The 23,162-nt window shown below is 46.1% G+C and overlaps 1 long non-coding RNA gene across 1 annotated transcript; it reads left to right on the forward strand.

Moving 5' to 3' along the window:
• The first annotated feature begins 2,185 nt into the window (after positions 1-2,185).
• Positions 2,186-5,783, forward strand: LOC147965295 (uncharacterized). Its single transcript, XR_015607418.1, has 3 exons — positions 2,186-2,482; positions 3,768-3,838; positions 5,470-5,783. It is a non-coding gene; the product is annotated as an uncharacterized LOC147965295 (long non-coding RNA).
• The last annotated feature ends 17,379 nt before the right edge of the window (positions 5,784-23,162 follow it).

Here is a 23,162-nt window from a genome sequence, read left to right on the forward strand (position 1 = left end):
GCCCAGGGACACGGTGTGGAACTTATCATGAAAGCTTCTTGCAAGGATATTTAATCATTTGAATAATTCTTCTGGTATCGTAAATTGGATCCCTTGCAGCTATGGTCCCGACCATATTTCCTCCTTGATCCCATTTACTAGGTAAGTTAAATTACTTATCCTCTACAACTCATTTCCCCCATCGAACCTCCACTCTGATTTACCTTCTGGCATTGCACCTAGTACTTGATACTGGGAAGCTTTATGCCCCATCACATCATTCCTAGCCTGATCGGCCATATTTTTATCTTGTCAACTTTTTAACTGTGCTACCTGGTCCTTATGCCCGGAGCAACTTCCAACGATGAGCTAAGCTTATGTCGATCTTCCTCATCTTATCATTTCACCTCGAACAACAAGCTTGACTTTGAGCTTGTGTCGAATCCGTGGTTCTCAAAGCCTTTCACTTCATCCTTCCTTTTCTGCTCGTTGGCATCTTCTTAGACTCTCTCGACAAAATTTGTCTTGATCACCGTCAACACTTTGGCTTCTTCAAAGATGTCAACTGAGTTCATGGCTAGAAATACCATCCTTGCCTCTCGATGACTTACATCAGCTTCAACAACATTCTTGTCTTCCCCCCAACTCAAACTTGATCATATTAATTTTGGGAATACATCCTTTTTGACATGTCGATGGATTTCTACTGAGCCCGTCGTCCACAGCCTCATCTTTTCCCTGCTAAAGTTGTATGACTTATTTTCTAAGTTGTTTCCGATGGATCCTCGTCGTAGCCAAAGTCTGACCTTTGCTTGAAACCATGTCAATGCTATCTCGAAGCATTTCTGTGGTGATCCGATCTCCAATGAGAACATTTGAAGCACGATACTAAATTTCTTTATCAATTATCCAAACACCGTTGTATGGGTAATGTCAGGAATTTTCTTCCCCCTTACCTAAATGGTTCTATACTTCTATCCTGTCGTGGATATCATGCTCTGCTTGTCCTTGGGAAGGATATACCACTGAAATATGTGTTTAAACACATTTTTCCTTTCCATTGTTCTGCTTAACCTGATGATCACATTTTCCTTTCCATTGGTTTGTTTGACCTTTCTGGTGATCTATATGATATAAGCAGAAATATTTCCCTGCTTATGTAAACACCTCGGTGTACAAACTGTCAGTAAGACCCTGTTACTATTGTGGACAACTTTCCGGTAGCCACCGATGGACGAGAACTTTGCCTATTGGTCCGCCTCGTTCAACGAGGAGGAGAATGTTTCTCTTCGTCCCTCTCCCTTGGTACCGACGGTTGTTGCCGACATAATTGGCAGGCTACCCTCTGACATGCCTTGCTATCATGACCGTTCAAAATGAATAGCGCCTTTCCTTCTTTTAACCCACATGGTGGGCCCATAACCCACAGTTTCACAGGATCGAAACCTGACTCTCCTGTACAACCTTGATGCCAAAATATTCTTTACACTTGGATTCATATAATGTCACGAGCCACCTTCCGAGAGATGATATATTCCCGATGCTCTGAACCCATTTCTCACACTCTGTTCAGGTATCAATCGTTTGTCCATTCGGTTGTAAATTCCTATTGTACCTTCGTATTTTGCTCTCAATTTTTTATTAAGTTTCAACTCGAGAGATACTCCTGCCACATCCCCTGAATTATTCACCAGATAATTAACCCTATAAGGGTCATTTCTCCCGAAGTTACTCTTTACTTCCGCACTTAAATCTCGGGACGAGATTTCTTGTAGTGGAGGAGAATTGTGACGCCCGGATAATTAAGTTACAGTAATTTCCTGCTAATGATGCCATGTCATCATGATTACTGTTGTTAAACTCGCGTTGGTTTGAATCCGGTCCAAATTCAAATTTAAATTAAAGTCAAGTTTCAAAATTATCAAACGTGCAAACAAAAATGTTCAAGTTGTTGTGAATAATCATTTGGTAATATTAGTGGGAAATCAACTTTTTCAAAATGGCTAAATGCTCTAAAAATTAATAAAACGGAAAAGTTAAGAAAAGGAAAATACAAAAGAGAAATCAAAAAAAGGGAGAAACCCCCCTCACTGGACTCCGGCCCAGCAGGCCACCGGCCCAACTGGGCAGAGGCCAACCGGCCAGCCCACCCCCGCTCCCTTATCCACCCCACTCCCTCCCGAAACCCTAACCACCCCCACTCCGCTCGTTCCCCCACTATCTCTCGACCCCCCTCGCTCGATCTGGACGCTAGCTCACGCCCAGGGGGGCGGACCTCGCTGCCCCCGACCCCGGCACGCCGAGGCCGCTCGCCGTCTCCGGTACCACCCGCCACCTCGCCTGGAGTCGCCCCGTTGCCCTGGAGCCGCCACGTCGTCGCTGTGCGCCACCACCGTCGCCCGAGGACCTCGCCGGAGCTCCTCCGCCTCGACTTCCTCGTCTCCTCCCCACGGGTCGCCCCCAAGCCTCGCCGCCCTGCTGCCACTTACCCTACGGCCCCGCCGTGAGCGCCCTCCTCCTCTTCCCTCTTCCACTGTCACGGCGCGCCCAAGGACGTGCCCGCTCGCGGCCTCCCCGCGCTCACCGTGGTCCTGCCACGCCCGCGACCCGTCGCCCCTGCTTGCGCGTGTGGCCGCCCCGCTGCTGCGCCATGACCCCCCTGCACCGCGCTAGCCTCCTCCCCTGCTTGCCGCTGCCGTCCGCCCCGCGCCCTCGCCCGCCAGCCCCGCAGCCACCTTGCTCCGCCGCCAGCGCCCGCAGCCCCGCTCCGGCACCCTGCGGCCGCTTCTCCGCCCGGCCACGGCCCGCGCGCCCGTGCTCGCGCCCGCACCCTCACCGCTCGGCTGTGCGCCTGCGCCCCTCCCCTTGTCCCGGCATCGTCGCGTGCTCGCCCGCGCCTCCGCACTGCCCGCCGCCGCCTGCCTCCGCCCCTGCTGCCGCATCGGCCAGCAGTGGCCTCTCCCCGCCTCCTACCGCTGCTCCCCTTCCCCGGCGGCTACGACCGCTTGCTGCGGTGGCCGCGGGCGCCCTGCCGCTGCTGCGCCCAACTCCGGCGCCCTGCCATGCCTCGACGGCCGTCGCCGCTCACCCGGGTTCGCCCTGACGGGCGCGTGCCCGTAACTGCTTAACCTCGTGCCCGCTAGGCTCCCCCGGAGCCACTGACGAACGGGCCCCGCCCAGAACGGAAATTAAAAAAAAAAAGAAAAAAAAAGTAATTAAAATAATTAATGAATTAAGTTAATTAATCATATTTCACTAATCTAATCAAAATGAATTATCCTAATCTTTTAGGTAACTATTTAACCATGTTTAATTAATCTGAGTCTATGACAAACGGGCCCCATGTGCCAGGGTTGACCTAGTCAACCTATAGACCTGCTGACATCATGTTGATGTCACGCTGACCCAATAATTACCTTTTCTAATTAATTAAAATCTGTTAATTCCAAAATTGAATTAAAGCTTTAAAAATTAATATAAAATAAACCGTAGCTCGGATGGAAAAACTTTGTACATGGAAGTTGCTCAGAATGACGAGACGAACCCGGATACGCAGCCCGTTCGTCCGCCACGCATCCATAGCATAGCGAACATGCAACTTTCCCCCTCCGGTTCATTTGTCCGAAAACACGAAACACCAGGGATACTTTCCCGGATGTTTCCCACCTTCGCCGGTATCACCTCCTACCGCGTTAGGTCACACCCAGCACATCTTTTTGCCATGTTATGCTTTGTTGTGCTATGTTTGCTTTATATTTACTATTTCTTCCCCCTCTTCTCTCCGGTAGACCCCAAGACCGATGCTGCCCTTGTGATCGACTACGTCGACGATGACCCCCCTCCTTGCCAGAGCAACCAGGCAAGTAAACCCCCCTTGAGCATTCCGATATCGCCCATTTATTTCCCTCTCATGCTTGCATTAGAACTGATACTGCTTTATGTATGATCCTACTCTAATGCATAACCTGTTTTTGTTACCTGCTTTCATACCTTACCTGCTTATTCTAAACTGCTTAGTATAGGTTGGTTAGAGATCCATCCGTGACCCCACCTTGTCCCAGTTGCCTCGCTTTATGTTCGATGACTCGATCAACGTGATCGACGTCTAGGCCCCGACCCCACACATCACCCCCCCTAGTTGTACGACTCTGCAGAGTTACCATCAAGTGCCGAGGATGGAACCTCTTACATCACTCCTGATGAGATCTTCGTAGTGTAGCTATACGGTCGAGGTCATTGAGGGTGATTTCCTCCTTAACCACTTCCGTTACAGCTCTGTCGTGCAACCCATCAAACGTGAACCTGGAGGATGGATCCTCTTACATTCACCTTGATGGCAACATCGAGTGGAATTCACCGGGGGTGATTCCTCGGGTTTTCCTTTGGTGTTAGACACACAGTTACTATGGTTGCTATGACTTTACACTGAACCATGTTACTAAAGACGGGTCGACCCTGAGGGGTACCCGCGCGAGCTTAATAGCGAGTGATGTGGAGTCGGGTTGACCTGGAAGGTGCTCGCAAGATACTTACGAGTAGTGGCCGGGCATTCTTAGCACTTGCCGCAAGTACTCGAGACTGGGCAATGGGGTCACATCGATCGTGAGTCTCTACTCATTACCGCACATTCCTAATCCACCACGATTTGGATATTTGATCCGAGGGGCCTCTGGCCTGATAGCACTAACCATCACGTGAGCATAGTATGGGTGTTCTGCGTCATATACATCAGCCGAAGATTAATAGACGTCAGTGACTGAGCGGCGCTCGCCGGGTTGGACTGGTAAGCACCTACCTTGTTGAAGGAGGTAGCTAGGTCTGCTCACCGGCCGTGTACGCAACGTGCAGGAGTTCCCGAGGAGATGGCCCATGACCCCTGGGGGCATAGGTTTAGTCCGGCGTGCTAGCCTCTCCATTAAGCCTAGGTCGGGTTGCGGCGTATTGTTTGGCGGAGGCCGGGCATGACCCAGGAAAGTGTGTCTGGCCGGAGTTAATCGAGCATGGTGGGTAAGTTGGTGCATCCCTGCGGGGAAGAAAACATCTATCGATAGCCTGTCCTACGGTAACAGACACTTGGAGTTGTATCCTGATCGATACAACTAGAACTGGATACTTTTGATGAGAAATGGATTGTGATGAGAAATGGATGGTGATGAGAAATGGATAGTATGGCTCTAGGATTGCTTTCTCACAGGGAGTCGAGAAAGGATCTCTGGCCGAGGTTGATAACACTTCTACTACTTTACTTTATGCTACTCTACTCCCTCCTGTTGCTGCAAGATGGTGGTTTCCAGAAGATGCTAGTCTTCGATAGGCTAGGCTTTCCCCTTCCCTTCTGGCATTCTGCAGTTTAGTCAACGGATACAACCCATTACTTTGATACAGATGCATACTTAGTTTAGATCTCATGTAAGTCTTGCGAGTACTTTGGATGAGTACTCATGGTTCCTTGCTACTTCCTTTTCCCCTATACCCGATTGTTGCGACCAGATGACGGATCCTAGGAGCCAGACAACGCCACGGATGACTACAACTACCCAGAGGATGCCTACTACTACGTGAAGACCGTAGACAACTAGGGGTAGTTAGGAGGCTCCCAGGCAGGAGGCCTTGCCTTTTCGATCGTTGTTGCTTTTGTGCTATCCTTCTTAAGGCAAACTTGTTTAACTTATGTCTGTACTCAGACATTGTTGCTTCCGCTGACTCTTGTGTATTCGAGCTTATGTATTCGAGCCCTCGAGGCCCCTGGCTTGTAATATAAAGCTTGTATTATTTTAATTTGTGTCTAGAGTTGTGTTGTGATATCTTCTCGTGAGTCCTCGATCTTGATCGTACACATTTGCGTGTATGATTAGTGTACGATCAAATCGGGGGCGTCACAACCATATACCTTCCCTTGGGTTCTGCAGACTCAAGGGTCATCTTCATTTTAAACCCCCCGCCCCCCCTGAGTGTTGGATCGAACCGATCCACCTGCGAGGCCACCTCAGGGAAACTCGAGGTTTGGTTTTACTCGTAGCCTGTCTCATTCGGTGTTGCCCTGAGAACTAGATACGTGCGACTCCTATCGGGATTTGTCGGCAAATCGGTTGGCTTTGCTAGTCTTGTTTTACCATTGTCGAAATGTCTTGTAACCGGGATTCCGAGACTAATCCGGTCTTCCCGCTAGAAGGAATATCCTTCGTTGACCTGAGAGCTTGTGATGGGCTAAGTTGGGACATCCCTGCAGGGTTTTGAACTTTTGAAAGTTGTGCCCGCGGTTATGGGCAGATGGGAATTTGTTAATGTCTGGTTGTAGAGAACTTAACACTTAATCTAATTAAAATGAATCAATCGCGTGTGTAGCCATGATGATCTCTTTTCGGCGGAGTCCGGGAAGAGAACACGGTCTCGTGTTATGCTTGAACGTAAGTAGCCTCAGGATCACTTCTTGATCATTATTAGCTTCTTGACCATGCTTTGCTTCTCTTCTCGATCTCTTTTGCGTAAGTTAGCCACCATATATGCTAGTGCTTGCTGCAGCTCCACCTCACTACCCTTTCCTACCTTTAAGCTTAAATAGTCTTGATCGCGAGGGTTTGAGATTGCTGAGTCCCCGTGACTCACAGTTACTTCCAAAATAGATGCAGGTGCCGATGATGCCAGTGCAGGGGACGCTACCGAACTCAAGTGGGAGTTCGACGAGGATTCGGGCCGTTACTATGTCTTTTCCAGATGATCAGTAGAGGAGCCTAGTTGGGTCAATCGGGGATCTAGCATTTGGGGTTGTCTTTATTTATGTTGGTTCCATAGTCAGACCATGATTGTATTCTTGATGATGTATGCTATATTTATGTATTGTGTGAAGTGGTGATTGTAAGCCAACTCTTTATCCCTTTCTTATTCAGTACATGGGATGTGTAAGGATTACCCCTCTTGCGACATGCCTACCATGCGGTTATGCCTCTAAGTCGTGCTCCAACACGTGGGAGATATAGCCGCATCGTGGGTGTTACACTTTCCTACATATTTTTCCCCTTTTCCCGGTTACTACGATCATATGATGGAGTCCAGGAGCCAGAGGATCCTGAGGATGATCCTACGTGGTGTTCGACTACGAGGAGTAGTTAGGAGATCCCAGGCATGAGGCCTTGCCTTTTCTATCATTGCTACTTTTGTGTTAGCCTTCTTAAGGCAACCTTGTTTAACTTATGTCTGTACTTAGATATTGTTGCTTCCGCTGACTCTTGTGATTTCGAGCTTATGTATTCGAGCCCTCGAGGCCCCTGGCTTTTAATATAAAGCTTGCATTATTTCTATTTGCGTCTACAGTTGTGTTGTGATATCTTCTCGTGAGTCCCTGATCTTGGTCGTACACATTTGCGTGTATGCTTAGTGTACGGTCAAATCGGGGGCGTCACAGGTACCGGTGAAAGTTGCGCGGTACTAGAGAGGCTAGCAATGGTGGAAAGGTTGGAGTGTGTATAATCCATGGACTCAACATTAGTCATAAAGAACTCACATACTTATTGCAAAAATCTATTAGTCATCGAAACAAAGTACTACGCGCATGCTCCTAGGGGATAGATTGGTAGGAAAATACCATCGCTCGTTCCCGACCGCCACTCATAAGGAAGATAATGGTTCACCATACGTGCATGCTACGGGACTCACAAACCTTAACACAAGTATTTCTCAAATTCACAACTACTCACTAGCATGAATCTAATATCACCATCTTCATATCTCAAAACAATCATAAGGAATCAAACTTCTCATAGTATTCAATGCACTTTATGTGAAAGTTTTTATTATATCCCTCTTGGATGCCTATCATATTAGGACTAATTTTATAACCAAAGCAAATTACCATGCTGTTCTAAAGACTCTCAAAATAATATAAGTGAAGTACGAGAGTTCATCAATTTCCATAAAATAAAACCACCACTGTGCTCTAAAAAGATATAAGTGAAGCACTAGAGCAATTTCGCCTAGCTCAAAAATATAAGTGAAGCACATAGAGTATTCTAATAAATCATGATTCATGTGTGTCTCTCCCAAAAGGTGTGTACAACAAGGATGGTTGTGGCAAACTAATAAGCAAAGACTCAAATAATAAAAGATGCTCCAAGCAAAACACATATCATGTGGTGAATAAAAACATAGCCTCAAGTAAAATTACGGATAGACAAAGACGAAAGAGGGGATCCCTTCCCCGGGCATCCCCAAGCTTAGGATTTTTGACATCCTTGAATATTACCTTGGGGTGCCTTGGGCATCCCCAAGCTTAGTTTCTTTCCACTCCTTATTCCATAGTCCATCAGATCCTTACCCAAAACTTGAAAACTTCACAACACAAAACTCCAACAGAAAATCTCGTAAGCTCCGTTAGTATAAGAAAATAAATCACCACTTTTGATACTTTTGTGAACTCATTCTTTATTTATATTGGTGTAATATCTACTATATTCGAACTTTTCGATGGTCCATACCCCCGATACTAGCCATAGATGCATCAAAATAAGCAAACAACACACGAAAAACAGAATCTGTCAAAAACATAACAGTCTATAGCAATCTGGTTATTTCGAATACTTATGAAACTACAAAACACCTTAGAAATTAGGAAGTCCTAGACAATTTGTTTATTAATCCTATGCAAAAAGAATAAGTATTTTATCATGCTGCTGTTAAAAATTAAAACTAATCTCCTGGCGCAAAAGTTTCTGTTTTTCAGCAGGATCAAATCAACTATCACTGTAAGCTATCCCAAAGGTCTTACTAGGCACAAACACTAATTAAAACACAAAACAACATCTAACCAGAGGCTAGATGGAATATTTATTGCAAACCAGGACCTAAAAAGAAAGAACAAAAATAAAATTGGGTTGCCTCCCAACAAGCACTATTGTTTAATGCCCCTAGCTAGGCATAAAAAATGAATATATCTAAGTATTGTCATCTTTGGCATGCAATTCTTTAATCACACATTTATGATTTTTATGAGAATCTTTGGTTTTATAAATGATCAAACTCCTAGGCAAGAAATCAAGAGATTCATTCGTGACAATAGGTCCCTTAATAATATCGAGAACATTGGGGTGAATACTAATTGATTTGTGATCTTCATTATTTTTACTAGAAGATTCACCCTTATTCTTAGGAACATAAGTAAACTTGGCAATTTTAGTAGGAGGAAGATTTTGAGTAGTTTTAACGGAGCAAAAAGTGGAACCCAAGTTGGTAATAATATCTTCTAGCTTGCCAATTCTAGTAGAATCTTCATCTATCCTTTCATTAACCATTGTTTCCTTTTCCCTAAGATTCTTTAAAGTAACTCCTACCTTAGATTCATATTGAGTAATCTGATTATGAATCTTTTATCCAAATTTTCAATTAACTCTATGGTAGCAATTTTGTTTTCAATAATATCCAATCTTTGCATTACATGTTCCAAGGTTAAAACGGTTCCATTAACCAAAAGAGGTGGTCGGCCTAGCAAATCTATCATGACATTGTAAGAATCGAAAGTATGGCTCCCCAAGAAATTTCCCCCGGTAATGGTATCTAGAACATATCTATTCCAAGGAGTAATGCCTACGTAAAAATTGCGAAGAAGAATGGAAGTAGATTTCTTTCGAGTAGATCTATTTTGAGCGTTGCAAATTCTATACCACGCATCTTTTAAATTCTCTCCTTCGCTTTGTTTAAAATTGAGAACCTCATTATCGGGAGTGCTAACAAGGATAGGTGGACTGGCCATAGAAACGAGATAAGCAGACAAAAGCTAAACAAAGAAGACGAACGGAAGAGGGGCGAAGAAAAGGCGAATGTTTTTGAAAATCATTTTAGAAGTCGGAGAGAGAAAAACGAGAGGCGAATGGTAAATAATGTGATGCGAGGGATGAGAGTTTATGATGGGTAATTGGTATGTCTTGGCATGGCGTAGATCTCCCCGACAACGGCGCCAGAAATCCTTCTTGATACCTCTTGAGCTTGCGTTGGTTTTTCCCTTGAAGAGGAAAGGGTGATGCAGCAAAGTATTTCCCTTAGTTTTGAGAACCAAGGTATCAATCCAGTAGGAGACAACGCAACAAGCCACCGAATACCTGCACAAACAAACACCAACTTGCAACCAACGCGACAAATGGGTTGTCAATCCCTTTTTTTGAGTTGTGAAGACACTAGCAGAAGCTCCATCTGTCACTTTTTATTTAAATAGTGGGGTATGTACAATGGGCGGGGTGGTTACATATTTACATTGGGAGGGGACAACACTTAGGTGTTTTGTTTGCACTATAGCAGGGGGGTAGTAAGGATTAGATGGAAGCAACAAAGGAGTTAATGAACGACTTCATGATCTCCTTGGCCCTATATGCAAGCATGGAAAAGTCCTCAAATCTTTCCCTCCAGGATGCATGGGAGTAGCTAATATTTCTGAAATATTTGTTATTTCTCTCCTTACAAGCCCCCCATGCAGAAACCACAAAGACCTCCATGAACATAGGCTTGCCCCATGCATGCTTAACAGCACGCAACAGTTCGAACCTGCAGTTTGTATGAGACCACTGGATTCCTACCGAGTCCCAACACATTTTGGTAAAGGGGCCTTTGAAAAAAAAGTGTACCAACATCTCCTCCGGGGAGGGGGGTGTCACACAATATGCAGGAGTAGGTATTGTTTGCCACCGCATAATGCCTCCTGCGTAGCATGTTCATAGTGTTGAGTCGCTCAACCATCAACAGCCAAGCAAAAACTTTCCATTTGTTGTTGCACTTAGTCTTCTAGAGGGATCGGATAGCCTCGTCAACCACAACCTGCATGAAGCACCACGCATAGAATTTCGATGCCTTGAACTGCGCCCCGCCCAAGGTGCACACCACATGGTTGTCAATCCCTTAACGGTTATTCGCAAAGTGAGATCTGATAGAGATGGATAAACGGTAAAGTAATATTTTTGGTTTATAGAATGGAAAGTAAAAAATTGCAAAAGAAAGTAAGTAGGAAACTAGAAGTGTAGATCAGAAACTTATATGATGGAAAATAGAAGATTATATGATGGAAAACAGACCCGGGGGCCATAGGTTTCACTAGAGGCTTCACTCAAGAAAGGAATTATTACGGTGGGTGAACAAATTACAGCCAAGAAATTGATAGAATAGCGCAAAGTTATGATGATATCTAAGGCAATGATCATGAATATAGGCATCACGTCCATATCTTGTAGACCGGAACGATTCTGCATCTACTACTATTACTCCACACATCAACCGAGTCCTGCCTGCATCTAGAGTATTAAGTACATAAGAACAGAGAAACGCATTAAGATGTCATGATGTAGCGGGATTAACTCAAGCAATATGATTAAAACCCCATCTTGTTATCCTCGATGGCAACAATACAATACATGTCGGTTCCCCTACTGTCACTAGGATCGAGCACCACAAGATGGAACCCAAACTAAGCACTTCTCCCATTGCAAGAAAAACCAATATAGTTGGCCAAACCAAATCGATAGTTCGAAGAGACTTGCAAAGATATCAAATCATGCATAAAAGAATTCAGAGGAGATTCAAATAATATTCATAGATAAGCTAATCATAAATCCACAATTCATCGGATCTCGGCAAACACACCGAAAAAGAGTATTACATCGAGTAGATCTCCAGGAACATTGAGGAGAACATAGTATTGAGAATGAAAGAGAGAGAAAAAGACATCTAGCTACTAGCTATGGACCCGTAGGTCTGAGGTAAACTACTCACGCTTCATCGGAGAAGCAATGGTGTTGATGTAGAAGCCTTCCGTGATCGAATCCCCCTCTGGCAGGATGCCGAAAAAGGCCCCAAGATGGGATCTCATGGGCACATAAGGTTGCAGCGGTGGAAAAGTGGTTTCGCAGCTCCCCTGAAAGTTTTCAGGGTATAAGAGTATATATAGGAGGAAGATCTATATCAGGAGGCCACCGAGGAGCCCACAAGGTTGGGGGGCACCCTACCCCCCTGGGCACGCCCTCCACGCTTTTGGCCGCCTCGTGCCTCTTCCGACTTGCACTCCAAGTCTCCTTGGTGTCTTCTAGTCCAAGAAAGAACATCGCAAAAGTTTTATTCTGTTTGGACTCCATTTGGTATTCCTTTTCTGCAAAACTCTAAAACAAGGAAAAAACAAAAACTGGCACTGGGCTCTAGGTTAATATGTTAGTCCCAAAAATCATATAAAATATCATATTAATGCATATAAAACATCCAAAACAGATAATATAATAGCATGGAATAATCAAAAATTATAGATGCGTTGGAGACGTATCATGACTACACCGTAAATGAGCACATACGGAGCAAAACAAGTGAATCTACACCGTAAATATTTAGGAACGGAGGGAGTATTAAGTTCTCTTGTTTTCCTCCCCGTCTTGGTCGCGGTGCACAATTCTGAGTACTATGGCCCTTCCTAGTGCTCAATGGTGGACATGTGCTAAGCATACTACATAAGAAAAAAAAATGACATGGCACAACAGTTAAGGAGGAGAGAGAGCACTTTGGTGACCCCAGGAAGAACCAATGCCAAGTGCGAGAACCTTGGCAAACCACTTAAATGAAACAATTTTACCAATGCATGTAAGACTTTAGGTGCTAACTCATTAAATAAAGTGTGCTTAGCAACAACAAGTTAAGCACCTATGCATTGGAGAGTTTAGTTGCTAAGGTATTTAATACACTTAGCACCTCATCTAAGCACCTTTGCATCGAAAGAGGTCTACTACTGACTAGTCTCTTTTTGACACACATTTACATTGATACGGCTTGAATGTCAATGAGGGAGAGGATAGCGGTTCCCGAAACATTGAATGGTCAGTGATGCCTCCTCATTCAATTAGCATGCAGAGGTAAGTAATTGGAGAAGCAAAATGGAGCCATCATGATGTGAATGCAATGCAGTTTGGACTCTCATATAAAGGCACCCCACCACTCCAATCCATACACTCCTAGTCTCTTTGCAACACTTCTCACTCCAATCCAAGACCAAGACCAAGTGACCAGAAGCCACAAGCACCCATGGCGTCCATGGACGCTAGCGGAAGTCGGTTGTGCTAGATCGTCCAAGACACCTTCCTGTAGCCCCGCACCGTGCAATGTTTCTACACGGTGCTGGTGACCGCAGGCATCATATCCCTCGTCGACACCAGCTTCGCCTCTCGCATGTGCGATATGATGGTCCGTTCCATCCACAAGTTCACCACCGTCAAGACCGCGCGGACGACCTTGCCGTACTCCTCCAGCTTGCATGCCCACGCTTCTCGTTGCCTGCCACCCTCATCGGCCTCCAAGGTGATGAACTCTATGAAGCATTGGTGGCCCTGCAGCTGCTAGAGGTCGCGACGAAGAATGTGCACCTCGAGGTCACGCTCGCCACGCAGTGCCTCACCATGCAAGAAACCGTTGACCTGCACATCCACGTCTACGAGGAAATAGTCTACATAGGCCACTACAAGGCCAGCAAGGACAAAAAGATGTTGGCCTTCTTCCATCGGTTGGAATCTTTGGACGCCATTGTTCGGAAGCACATTGACCTGGCCACGAAAGCCGCTGCTACTTAGCCATTGTTCAGTGGGCCAGCGCCCTTAGTCAAGGAGGAGGAGGAGGTCATCGATGGATGCATCTTTCTTCTTGCCTCCTGTAACAAGCACTACATCGCCTCATGGCCTCAATGTGTTAGTGTATGTCATTTTTATTCCAGTCATAAATGACATGTGTGATCACTTGCTCTTATTTGGTGTTAATTATATGTAGTATCACTGTCTTCGTCCTAGTTTACTATCTACGTCTTGGTTTATTAGTCCCTTTTGTAATTTGTGCTAAATTTTGACCAAACATTCAACCGACAAAATGTAGGTGCATGCCACCAAAATTTATATCGTTGGATTCGTATTTGATCATAGTTTTCAATGATATAATTTTGGTGACATGCTTGAACATTTTGTTAGCCAAATATATGGTCAAAAATTGGCACAGATTACGATGGGGACCAATAAACCAGGATGGAGGTACAGTGGTCACCATCGCTTGTTGTGCAAAATTTTGACTTCGGCTTTACTCCCTGTGTCAGGTGAATAGTGTACATTTAGCTTTGAAATTTGTCACAAAAGAGTGTACTTCTATCTTTCAACTGCACTTTAAAGTAGGAAAAAATGTTTCTCTCTCATCACACGGTATTCAAGACCAATAATATTCTACGTATGTTCTCCTTAATTTCTACATGCACATAGCTCATTGGGGGTTGGGTAATTAAAGAGAAGATTGATGGTGGCTTGCATCTTTCCAATGAATGTTTTACTCCACTCCATAATTTGTCCTAAAGTTTCTATACGTACACTTTTCACCGGACGAAGGGAGTAAGTACGAGACCCAACCTACATGGAGGGAGTATATATATTGGCGCGGAAACCAAACTTATATATGGAGTATTCAAAACTGAGTGTTACTACATGTCACGAGTTCAAAACGAGAAAGTGGAACAAGTACAGCATGCCCGTGTCGTTCGCGTCGCACCCCACACTGTCATTCTGGCCTGCTGCTCAGCGCGCATTGGCTTGGAATTTTCTATCTACAAGTTAAAAAGATAAAGACTGTCGCGTTCACGTCATACCCCCACACAATCTGTCAGGCACGCCGCTCATGCTAGAGAACCCTCGATAAAATCCATGGATTCAACAAAATAAGCACACAATGCAATGAAAACAGAATGTGTCAAAAACAGAACAGTCTATAGTAATTTGGACTTTAGCCATACTTCCATAACTCCAAAAATTCTGAAAATTACGAAAACGTGGGAGATTTGTATATCAATCATTTGTAAAAATGCAGAATTTTTCGTCACTCCAGTGATTTTTATCAATTCTACTACTGGACGTAAAAGTCTCTGTTAATGCATAGAATCAAATCAACTATCACCAAATCATCTGAAAGGCTTTACTTGGCACAAACACTAATTAAATCATAAAAAACACAATCATTACAAAATCATAATTGCATATTTATTGAATAGCAGAAAGAAAAACAAAAAATTCAAAGAAAACTATTGGGTTGCATCCCAACAAGTGTTTTTCTTTAAAGCCTTTTAGGTAGGCATAGATAATTTTAATGATGCTCGCATAGAAGACAAGAATTGAAACATAAAGGGAGCATCGTAGAACATGTGATGTAACATCCCAATTTTCAATTTGGATGTTATTTAGATCATTCATATGCATTCATCCTTTGTGCATTTTGAAATTTGTTTTATTTGAATTTTGATCCTAGAAACCTTAAGCAACTCAAGGACCAATTGAGAGAGTTGGAGGTTTTCTCACAAATCCATTTTTGAATTTTCAAAAATTGGCTAATTGGATCAAAGTGGTTTATTCAAAAAAATTTCCAACAATTTCAAATAAATAAAATAATGAGAGAAGATAATATGACTTCTTCAAAAAAACTACAAAGAAATGTTGGAAATTTAATTTTAAATAAAATATATATTTTTATTTGATTTTATTGGTGTGTTTAATTGTTTTTATTAGTAGGAAAAAATTTATTTTATTTTAGGCATTTAGGCCGAGAAAAATGTTCACATTAGTCCAAATATTAGGAGGGAATTATGTGAATTTTTCAAGAGTTTCTTTAAAAAATTGTTACGTTTTTTCGTATTTTTTGTCTCTTTGGAAAAATTGTTTTTTAAAAAAACATCTGCGCCGAACTGGGCCGGCCCAGCCAGCGCCGCTCGCCCCGACCCCGGGCGGGACTCCGCCCGTCGCACGCCGCCGCACCACCATGGGAGCCGAGTCCGCCCCGGACTCCGCCGCCGCCGCCTGGCCCCCTCCTCCAAGCCGACGCACCCCCTCTCCTTAAATACGCCGACCTGGACCCCCCTCTCTCCCCATTAGCCACCAACGCCGCAAGCCATCGCCGCCACACGCTACCGCCGCGGCCGCGCCGCGTGGCCGCCGCCACCGACGCCCCGCGCCGCCGGAAGCCACCGATGCCGGAGCCGCCGCCGTCCGACGCCTCGCCCGAGCCATCGCCTTGCCACCTCGCCACCATCGTCGGAAAGCCGCCGCCGCCGACGTCGAACTGCCGGAACCAATAAAAACCGCCACCCGGTTCGGTCCGGTTTTCTTTTAGGGTTTGGTTTTCGTTTAAACCTGGTTTTATTTTATTTAGTTAGTTAAGTAGCGAACGTTTCTGTTTAGTTAGTTTTAGCAAACATTTTCGTTCGTTAGGTTTTCTTAGCGGACATTCGTCCGATATATTTTTCTTTTTCTGTTTTATTTTAGGCCAGGGACCCATCCGTGAATATTTTCTTCATAGATTAGCCCCTGATCTTTAAACCCTCGCAATTGTTTGCTCGTTTATCCAAATCTAACGAAACTAACGCCAAATTCTTCCTTATGATCCCCTCTATCCAGATAACCAACTCAAACATATTTTTGAATGTTTAAAATTTGGTTTCAAACATATTTGAATTTGAACTTCTTTTGATTGTAACTTGAGTTTCGTATTTCCGATTTTGTTGGTTCTTTTGGCAAATCAAAGTTCTTGACATAAACTTTCTGTTAAGATCTTTTCTTCGGTTTTTGTTTGCATCTTCATGCTTGAGTGCTTATGTATGCTATTGTTTGTCTGTGATAGATTTTCTGAAGTGCGAAGCTTGCTACAACGTATCTCTAGGGTTTTTCGATCGTCAGCAAGGCAAGTTGCACTTTGATCATACCCTTTATTACCCGGTCTTTATGCATTACCTACACCCTCAAATATTGCATGAGTAAGTTTGGGAACATGTGTTTATTGCTATGTAGTTGTTGAGGTAGGGACTTAATACCTTTGAAACACACCAGGAATATACATTATGCTTATATTTCTTAGCCATGCTCATAGACGGGGTTTGGTATGTGAGAATCATGCAAGTTGTGGGAGATAATAACTAAGTGAAACTTAAGGTGGCTACTTTAATACACATCTGGGTGGATTGGTTGTGGGCACCTGGCGAATCCAGTGTTGTCCTAGGAGATCCCGGGGTACCCGTGTGATCATCCTATGGAATGCCACCCAGGCTCAAAGGGATCATAAGATTATTCATGCTCAGAAACTTCCATGTGCAGCCACAAGCCATTATGGGCTCAGGCTTAGTTAAGTAAGTTGTGGGAAACCTTTCCATGATGGGCTAGCAGATGTAGGAGAATTAGAGGTGTACCGACCTATCTATCAGTTAAGGGGACCTCTTCAGAAAGGCTATGTCTCGATCCTCCGATCATGGATGCGGTCGAGTCTTGTGGGGAAAAGTGCGCAAACCTCTGCAAAGTGTATAAAAAAATCATGATTTGTCGTGTCCTCGGTTATGGACATTTTGAGTATCTGGTATTTGAATTATTGGTTGATCTCATCACTTTACTTAATGAATTTGTTGGGTTGTTAGTATTATTATTATTACTTGGTAATTTTTGGGGTTGACTTGGGGATACCTTCACAATAATGGCATAAACTTGGTAGTAAATAAAAGCTATTTCTTTGTTGTAAGGAAAAATTAGCTTTATGCAAATGTTAAACTTAGAGCCTCCACCAGCCACATATGCATGTAGTGATAGCTATTGTTCACCATTGCTCTACAGTGTGATCTTGCCAGCATATTCCATGTGCTGACCTACACGGCTGCAACGTCTCATGTTGCAAAATTTTTAGACGAGGATTAAGGTGCGATAGGTCGTTGTCTTGCACTCAGTTTTGCCATGAAGTTGGATGGACTCATTTCAGACGAGAATGAAGACCTGAGGAAGAAGATAGGAATATCTGTGGTGAAACCAGAACCTGAAGTGGACATTCGTTCTGAAGACTAGATCATACTAGATGACACCGACACCGACAATGATGCTGAAGAAGATAGAGATGATGAGGGCAGTGATGATTTTGAAGACGAAGCTGGAGCTGATATTATGGAGTCTTCCACTGATCAAAATTTCTAGTCGACCACCATATTACTATTAGAATCCTTCCAAGTAGTTAGAAACCGTTCATGAGATCTTGTAATAGTAGCTTAGATCGATTGTATGAATCTCGTTTGAATTGAGTGATGTGGATTGAATATGTTTTGTCTCATGTGCATATGGGTAGTGAAATCTCTCTTTAGACCCTATTCTATTCTGTTCTCACCCCTCTAACCTATCAGATGCCTCCGAGACATGATCCCGGATTCACTTTCCCGTCGGAGCTCACTCAGTTGATCCAACAGCAGAATGCCTTGATGCAGTTAGTCGTCCAGAACCAAGGCAACAACAACAACAACCCACCGCCACCACCCCCAGTTGACAACCTAGCCCGTTTCCTAAGGGTAAATTCGCTGGTGTTCTCTAGCAGCACCGAGCCGATAGTTGCTGATGATTGGCTCCGCAAGACCGGAAGAGAGCTAACAACTACTAGATGCACGGACGCGGAGAAGGTGCGCTTTGCCACACATCGGCTTGATGGACCCGCAACCTCATGGTGGGAGAACTACACCACCACCTTCCCCGTGGCCAATGTTACATGGGATCAGTTTCAGCAGGCCTTCCGCATCGCACATGTCTCAGCTGGAGCTATGAGTTTGAAGAAGCGTGAGTTCCACAACTTACGCCAGGGGAATCGTACTGTGGCGCAGAACGTGGATGAGTTGGGCAAGTTATCACGCTACGTCCCAGATGATGTGGCCACAGATGCCGCGAAGCAAGAGAAGTTTCTTGAAGGACTGAATGATGAGCTGAGTATGCAGTTGATGGTGGCAACATTCACCAACTATCAGGAGCTGGTAGACAGGGCCCTCATGATTGAAGGCAAGCAGCATCAGATAGAGAACCGCAAGCGAAAGTATGGACAGGGGAAGTACAACTCTGGAGCTCAACAGAAGCCCCGCTATTCCCCGTACTCTGGAGGACACACTCATACCCATGGAGGACATAACCATGGAGGTCATTCACACAATGGAGGAAATTCACACAACCACAGTGGCTCAAAGAATGGAAATGGGAGTGGAGGAAACAACAGTCAGAGCCGTTCCACCCTAGCAACACCAGCCAAGAAGGATCTAAGTCACATTACTTGTTACAAGTGCAGGAAGACCGGACATTATGCCAATGATTGTCATGAGGCAAAGAATGGTAATGGCAATGGAAGATCTGGAAAGAAGCCCAACCCTTTCACCACGGGATAGGTGAATCATGTCAACATGGAGGAAGTTTACGAGAAGCCTGATGCGGTTATGGGTAAGTTTCTGATTAAGTCATTTACAACCTCTTGTTCTTTTTGACACTGGTGCATTGCATTCATACATATCAAGGGGATTTGTGGACAAGTTTAAGTTGCCAACTGTAGCCCTTAAGACACCTATGTTAGTAAGCGTGCCAGTAGCGGAGTATATGGCTAGCCAGGGATATTTCAGTTGCCGTTGACCATAGGTAGGCATGTTTTCCCACAGACCTCATTATTCTGGAACCACAAGGATTGGATGTGATACTAGGCATGGATTGTCTATCGAAGTATGGGGGTGATACGTCTCCAACGTATCTATAATTTTTGATTGCTCCATGCTATTATATTATCTATTTTGGATGTTAATGGGCTTATTTTTACACTTTTATACTATTTTTGGGACTAATCTATTAACCGGAGGCCCAGCCCAAATTGCTGTTTTTTTGCCTATTTTAGAGTTTCACCGAAAAGGAATACCAAACGGAGTCCAAACGGAATGAAACCTTCTGGAGCATTATTTTTGGAACAAGCGTGATCCAAGAGACTTGGAGTGGACGTCAAGCAACCAACGAGGCGGCCACGAGGCAGGGGGGCGCGCCCACCCCCTGGGCGCGCCCTCCACCCTCGTGGGCCCCTCGTTGCTCCACCGACGTACTTCTTCCTCCTATATATATCCATATACCCCCAAACATCCAGGGGTACCACGAAACCCTATTTCCATCGCCAGAACCTTCTGTACCCAAGAGATCCCATCTTGGAGCCTTTTCCGGAGCTTCGCCGTAGGGGGCATTGATCACGGAGGGCCTCTACACACTACAAATAAAATACACTTCCGTGATGATACGTGTTTGTCACATTAGGTCGCGTTTTTTGTCATGCATGTACATCCATGACAAATTTATGACAGAATCAAGATAGTCATACCTGTGCTGTCGTAGAAGTGTTCCATGACATTACCAAAATTATCATCACGGAAGTGTCCACTTCCATGACGATAAATCGCGCGTCACAGAAGTGCTTTCATCAAGGGTGACCGACATGTGGCATCCACCGTAACGGAACGCCGTTAAGCTATCGGGTCGGGTTTTGGATCCGATAACCCGTTAACAGCCCCGACCAATGGGGATTTTTCACGTGTAAAATCATCATTGGCTGGAGGAGACACGTGTCAGGTCCGCGTTGGCACAGGTGTCACTCATCCAATGGGCGAGACGCACCTATGCACTACAAAAAAAGACACATCCGTGACATTTTGGGCCGAACGAATTTTTTTTTGTCATACATATGACACTTCTATGACGATAATTGTGACAAAACCCGGTATCATCATAGATGTGGTGGGATCCTACTTCTATGACAAAAAATCATGACAGAAAATGGGCTTTTCATCCTGGGTGGGCCAGAGACGCAGCTGCATGACATTCTTTGGGCCGTCCATGACGAAAAAACCGTGGTAGAAGCGAGGGCGAGGAAAATTTTGGGGAGTTCCCGGTTACGATGGGAGGTCGGGGGCCGAGCGATGCGCGCTTCTCTCATACACGTACGCGCGTGTGTGCGAGGCGTTGGCTCTAACTAAACCCGAGCGAGGCGTTGGGCTCTAACTGAACCCGAGCGATTGCACTACAGGCTACGCGTTACTGAACCCGAGCGATCGATCGATGGCTGTTAACTGAACCCGATCGAGCGATTCCTTCGCTATTGTTGCTAACTGAAGCCGATCGATGCTGCCTCTAGATGAACAGTGAATGTTGCGGGGCGGGGGGGGGGGGTTGGATGAACAGTTCCCGGTGGGGGTGGATGAACAGGACCCCGTGGTGTTGCCTCTGGATGAACAGGACCTTGATCGATCGAGCCGGTTGGGGCTGGATGAACAGGACCACCCCGTGGAGGGCAGGATGAACAGTAGACGGTGGAGGGAAGGATGAACAGTAGCCCGTGGAGGGGTGGTTGAACAGGAGCCCGTGGAGAGGGCTGGTTGAACAGTAGCCGGTGGAGTAGCGCGCGGTGGAGGCTGGATGAACAGGAGCCCGTGGATGAACAGTCACAGGTGGAGGCTGGAGGAGGTCGACGGTGGATGAGCAGTAGCTCGTGGAGGCTGGAGGGGGTTGACGGTGGAGATGAACAGTATCCCGTGGAGTCCCGTTTTGCCGTACGCCCCACCCCTCTCGATGAATAGGACCCCAACACAAGTCCGTTTCGTCCGTTTTGCGGTACGCCACACCCCTCTCGATCAACAGGACCCCCGTTTCGAACGTAGGAGGTCCTTTCCTCCGTTTTGCGGTACACCAGACCCCTCCCGATGAACATGATCCCGTTTCGAACGTGGCCGGTCAAACACAAGGCCGTTTCCTCCGTTCTGCGATACGCCAGGCCTCGTTCCCATCGCCTGTTCCGTCCAAGCCATCCCGATGAACACGACGCATTCCGTTGCCTCCCCATGAACACGATGACGACGCTGTTTTCCGTTCCGACCCAGCCATGTACAGGAGCCCTGGCCATACGTATGCGCGAGTAGGCGTTCGAGACCCCGCCCGTATGTACACATACATGGCCGTATTTTCTTTGTTGCACCCTGGCCACCTCTACTACAACATGTGCGCGCCTCTACATCCACCAGTATATATGTACGTACACGTTCGCGACCAGAATGACAACGCTACGTACGCTTCGACCAGGTGGGTCCCAACTGTCAGGCACTTCCTTGCGTGCGAAGATGTAGCTGGTGGGTCCCAGCAGTCAGGGGGGCGAAATACGGTGGCCCATCCGGTGGGTCCCCGCTGTCAGGTGGAGGAATAATTATTTTGCACGTAATAAGGAGGCACTTCCTTGCTGCGGCCGTGGACCCAGCTGTCAGCCTCTCCACGTACAGTCCATGTCCGATGGAAGCCGTTCCTTGACCACGTTGACCACGCCGCGCCGAGAGCACCAGGGCGGTGGATGATGGCGAGGCCTAGGAAGGGGACGACGCGGAGCCAGGGAAGACGCTGCAGTGGATGCCCACGCGTAGAGGAGTACGAGGGTTCACTGGTTCGCTGCGGTGTGAGGCTGCCGTCGCCGCAGAATAATAGGGGGTGTGGGTGAGTAGAGGGATGGCCTGGCCAGCGGTGGGAGTAGTAGGGGGCGGTGAGGCCTCCGCCGCATCGTAGCCGGCCATGGGAGGCAGGAGCACGAGGCACGACCGGCGCTGGTTTGGGTGGCTAGAGCAAGAAGACCAGAGGTTGAAGAAGCACTACGTCCATTGGATGGACATCGTACGGTCACTGGAGCTAGAATCGTGCATATTGACTAAGTTGACAAAGCCCTCCGTCCCCGTCAACTTAGTAGGCCCACAAGTCAGCTTGCCACTATACTGGGTCCCAGCTAATAGGGGGAGTATTCATTTTTTGTGCGTAATAAGGAGGCACTTCCTTGGTGCGAAGATATATCTGGTGGGTCTGAGCTGTCAGCGGCGGTAACATTTTTTCGTGAAATACAGAGGCCCTTTCGGTGGGTCCCTGATGTCAGGTGGAGGAATCATAATTTTGCACGTAATAAGGAGGCATTTCCTTGTGTGCGGCCGTGGACCCAGCTGTCGGCCTCTCCACGTAAAGTCCACTTCAGATGCATGTCGGTCGTTGACCACGTTGACCAGGCCGCGCCGAGAGCACCAGGGCAGTGGACGACGGCGAGGCCTAGGAAGGGAATGACACGGAGGCAGGGAAGACTCGGCAGTTGTTTCCCACACAGAGGGGAGTATGACTGTACGAGGGTTTACTGGTTCGTCTACCGTCGCCGGAGAATAACAGCAGGTGTGGGTGAGTAGAGGGATGGCTAGGCCAGCGATGGGAGTATGGTGGGGCGGTGAGGCCTGCGCGGCAGCAGAGCCGGCCGCGGGGAGGAGGGAGTAGGCAGTCCCGCCGGCGCCTGTTTGAGCGGCTGGAGCAGGAAGAGCAGAGATTGAAGAAGCATGACGG

The sequence above is a fragment of the Triticum urartu genome, chromosome 6A (genome assembly GCF_056163025.1).
Source record: "Triticum urartu cultivar PI428250 chromosome 6A, HENAU_Tu73, whole genome shotgun sequence".
Classification (NCBI taxonomy): Eukaryota; Viridiplantae; Streptophyta; class Magnoliopsida; order Poales; family Poaceae; genus Triticum; species Triticum urartu.